This window comes from Eschscholzia californica, unplaced genomic scaffold, assembly GCF_041429995.1.
Source record: "Eschscholzia californica isolate CP2 unplaced genomic scaffold, dmEscCali1.0.p SCAF_4, whole genome shotgun sequence".
Taxonomy (NCBI): domain Eukaryota; kingdom Viridiplantae; phylum Streptophyta; class Magnoliopsida; order Ranunculales; family Papaveraceae; genus Eschscholzia; species Eschscholzia californica.
This window is the reverse complement of record NW_028238461.1, coordinates 5,473,897-5,478,552: the sequence shown is the minus strand read 5'-3', so window position 1 is coordinate 5,478,552 and position 4,656 is coordinate 5,473,897. Positions and strand designations below refer to the sequence as shown.

Here is a 4,656-nt window from a genome sequence, read left to right as displayed (position 1 = left end):
GAGAATGAATAACCGAATGGATATTCAGGGTGCTCCATTGTTAAATTGACTAGCTTCTTAGGAGAGGATTCAAGGTTGTCCAGATGTGTTGCTGCTTTCCGGTTTGACTGGAATTGTTGTATTTTCTCAAACAACTTAAAATCATCCTCTTCTGTAAAGGTCTTGAGAAAAACAACCAAGTCATCGATTGACCTTTGTCCCCGAGTTTTCAACGACGCAAATTGAGGCGGAAGTATTTTATGATTCGAAACAACTAATTCTTCTCCTGGAATCATATATGGATCAAACAAATTATTCGGGCTTGTGTTAGTCAATTGAATTTCTTCTTCTTGATACGTCTTATGAAACTTTTCTTCCTCCGTCAATGAAAAACTAGTATTTATTTTATCAAGAACACCTCCTTCAATAGTAATGGTCACGGTAGGCGAAGAAATTTCAGAAAATTTGCTCGATTTGATTCGAGATTCTTTGTAAGATAAGTATTCATCTAAAGGGAGAAAAACATACCTTTTTTTTTTTGATGAAAAGGAGAAAAACATACCTGAAGATGCTTTTTAATGTAGTCCAATCGTCTACGAATGTTTTCCCTTGATTAATAAGTCTCCATTGCATTGCATTGAATTGTTCATAGATTCTTTCAGACATATGTTGTTCGATGAGAAAAACCTTATCTTCGTCATGGATATCTTGGTTTATGAATCAATCTTCCATATGTTGAATCCAAAAATTTATATGATATTGACCGTCGAATAAAGGAATTTTAGAGACGGTATTAACTTTTTCTTGATATTTTCGATCAACATAAAATTGTTTTGAATCTCGAAAGGGATCCCAACCTAAACGTGGAAAAAAAATTCCAGCATTCAAGGAGAGATGTATCCATGAAAAAAAATTTCATCTTTCATTCCCAGATTCTTCAAGCTCTGAATACCAACTGATGTAGATTGTTGCGGAAGCGTAAAAGTAATGGAGTCCACCATTGTTAATAAACTAAACTAACGAAATAAAACTGATAAAATAACGATAAACAATAAACTTGATTAATAATAAACTTGGTTGATAATATTCTCTGATCTGAATAACAAGGACAGACCTGACTTCCTTTTATAGGAACTTAGAAACTTCTAGATAGACTCAAATTAGGATTCCTAAATATCAAAGATACTCAAACATAGAAACTTCTAAGCCTAGACTTAGTAGGAAATACTAAAAATTAGAAACTCCTAAACTCTAACCCTAATGGGCTCGGCCATGAGGCCCTCTAACTAGTTCGGTCGTGAGGCCCATCTTGATGGTCTCCATCATATACGCTCAGTTAAATATACATAAAAGACACATGCATTTCAAATAAACTTTAAAATGCTTAAATTGAGGTTTGAACTCATGGCCTCGCAGTTGAATTGATTTCAAACCCGTGACTTAACCATTGAACCTAAGTCTTCTATATGTCATCTGCACCCCCACGGATCCCCCTGTTTAGAAACCGATCTTTTGGTCCAGTTTTCAGTTTAAATCTAGTTTAAACTTTATTTAATCAAATAGTAACAATCAAAAGATAATTTTAAAGTTAATATTGTGCCCAAGAGATCAAACGAATACTTTTGTTTTAGAAATCAAATGAATAGGATCAACAACTAATGGCATCAATCTGTGTTAATATTTCCTTCACTGAATAGTGTATTGAAACAAAAATTAGAACAAGTCTAATGGATTTCAATAAAAAATAATGTCTAACTTGATTGATTATTCAAAACTAAAAACAATAGTATATTGATTATATATTCATTATTTCCTGATTAATAGCTAATTCCGTTATAAGATATAATACTTAGTTATCTATTAAAATTTTATCATTAGTTGTATGGATAATGTATATAACACTTTACCCGTCCGGTTCGGGGTCCACGGATTCGTCAGAAAAAGGACCGAACCGGATCTAAAGACTAGTTCGATGAAAAAAAAAACGACCATTTTAAACCGTGATTTTTTGGTTCAAATTTTATCGGTCCGGTCTAGTTCGGTTTTTCCGATCTTTCAATCTTCTCCGTGTTTATTTCACCCCTAACCCTCACTCAAAAAAATAATAAGTTGTGACCTTAACCCATAATCTGGTAACACAATGATTATTTAAATGTTAAAAATAGAAAAGAAAACTCATGTTTTGAAATACCCTTTAAAAAATAGGATTTTTGAGTTTAAAGTCCCAAATTAGAGGGGGGTAACTAGTCATATATCCACTCCTAAATCCATATTAGGGAGAATGGGTTTTAAGTCCAAAATCGAATGATCAATGGGTCTAGAGCCCAAAGATAATCTAAAATAGAAAATAAATCCACTTAGAGTAAATTACATGTCTAACCTTTGATTTTTTATTACTACCTAACCTATCCCAAGTTAAAAAAATAACACAAATTAAAAATTACTAATTTATTTTCTCAAAAAAAAAAAATTCCCTCCGCAACAAAAGTTTCCTTTTCCATTTATCGTTATGACCAAGCTTTTAGTTATTCCTTTTTTATACATATTTTGTTAACATAATATAATTTCAAGAAAATTGTATCAGAATAAATAAGATGCTAGAGAAATATAAGTATTGCAGGAGAATCAATAAAATATTTGAGAAACATAATTTAAGACATGTGTAGGAGAATCAGTGAAATGCTAGATAAATATTAAAAATTTGGTTAACATAATATAATTTGAGACAAATTTTGACTTTTAAGTCCAAAATCCATATATAACAGAATTTTCAAATTTTTTCTAGCATTTTATTTATTTTAAAAATTCAATAATATACTTACAAAAATAAATTCTTCTGAAATTAGGATGTCTTTTCTCTAGCATCTTATTGATTCTAACAAAATTGTAAAAAAATTTATTTAAGAAGAAGGACAATTTTTTCTCTAGAATTAATAATTATATTTCTCTAGCATCTTATTGATTCTAACAAAATTTATCTAAAATTATATTATATTAACCATATTTTTAATACTCTAAATTTGGTCAATGATTACCATTTGATTCCCAATTGTTTTTAAAAAGATTTATGTCTTAAAATACTCTAAAAAAACTAAATTGTTATAAATTCTTTGCACTTCTAAGTCATATTTTTGGAGATTTAGTCAATGATTACCATTTGATTCCCAATTGTTTTTAAAAAGATTTATGTCTTAAAATACTCTAAAAAAAATAAATTGTTATAAATTCTTTGCACTTTTAAGTCATATTTGTGGAGACTTATTAGTAAAAAATTACCATTTAAGTCACTTGAACAATATGATTACTACTTTTAAGTCAGATATTATTTCTACTTTTAACCAAAAATAAATCAAATGCCTTCAATAAAAATAAATAAATTAAAATCTACAATAAGATAAACACCTTGTACATATCTTCCCAAAATACTTATAAATAGTGGCTTGAGATATATGTCAAAGCCATCAACTAGAGTAAAGAAAGAAATAGTAATAGAGAGAAAGAGATGGCTAGGGTTTTGTCATTGACAGTGTTGATAGTACTTTTTGGAGTACTCATGTCAAATAACAATGGAGTTTCATGTAAAAAATGTGGAGTTGATATTGGAGAATTGGCTTCAAAATGTTCTGTTTTTGTACTAAAAGGATCACCAAAAAAAGCACCATCCCAAGAATGTTGTGATTTGATTAAAGGTATTGATGTCCCTTGTGTTTGTCAAAATATAACCCCACCTATTGAGTTACTAGTTGATGTAGAAAAGGTGATATATGTATGTCAAACTTGTGGCAAGGAACTTCCTCGTGGCATAAAATGTGGAAGTAAGTAAATTCCTTTTCATTCTATTATTTTCTTTTCGATCTTCTTTTTATTAACTAAAGATTTGTATTTTTTATTCAAGATAAGTTAGATTCCTCCACATCTAAGCTAGATCCAAATAGGTATTTCATTGGATAGAACGTCGTGGATCTACGATTTGTTTGACCTACCATGTCTAAGCTGATTTTTTCAAAATTTTCACTTGTTGTTTTCGTATTTGAAGATTATTTCTTATCTTGTGTATGGAGTATTTGATCTGGTTCTTTCTTTTTATTTTTTCCTTTTCATTTCAGGTACTACTCTTCCACCAAATTAAGAAGAGAAGAAAAGAAGGGAAAATCTCTGAGATACTAGAACACAGTCCGATAATGTAAAATTAATTTTATATGTCATTTTAACAAAATTTACTAAGGAACTTAATTTGTCTTTGTTGGATGCCTAAAATTACTGAACTCATTTCTTTATATTTTACTTCAAAATATGTGCTGAAATTTGCAAACAGAGCTTCACGTATCTAATACGTCTAATTTGGGCCTAATCTGCTACCCGGGTCAGACCTAATCGAAAAAGCCCGGCCCATCAATATACCAACAACAATTTTCTCTTCATATGATTTCACTTTTTATAAAGAAGATAAGTAAAATTTCACTTTATTCCATCAACCCGACTGGTCATCGATCTTCAAATAAATCCACCAATGAGTTTCTCTGACGGGCTCTAGATGTGACCGATTTGTTATTTGGCTCTCAAGTCATATAATAATCTTACTAAACGATCATTTATCACCCCAACTAACAATCTTACTAGATTTCCGAAAAAGAAAAACAAGACAAAAAATAATTAAAGTTATGTTTTTTTTTTCAA

At 30.0% G+C, this 4,656-nt stretch overlaps 1 long non-coding RNA gene across 1 annotated transcript; it reads left to right on the top strand.

The window, feature by feature from the left end:
* The first annotated feature begins 3,433 nt into the window (after positions 1-3,433).
* On the top strand, positions 3,434-4,236 carry LOC147541929 (uncharacterized). The gene is made up of 2 exons (XR_015224150.1): positions 3,434-3,794; positions 4,086-4,236. It is a non-coding gene; the product is annotated as an uncharacterized LOC147541929 (long non-coding RNA).
* Positions 4,237-4,656: the final 420 nt, after the last annotated feature.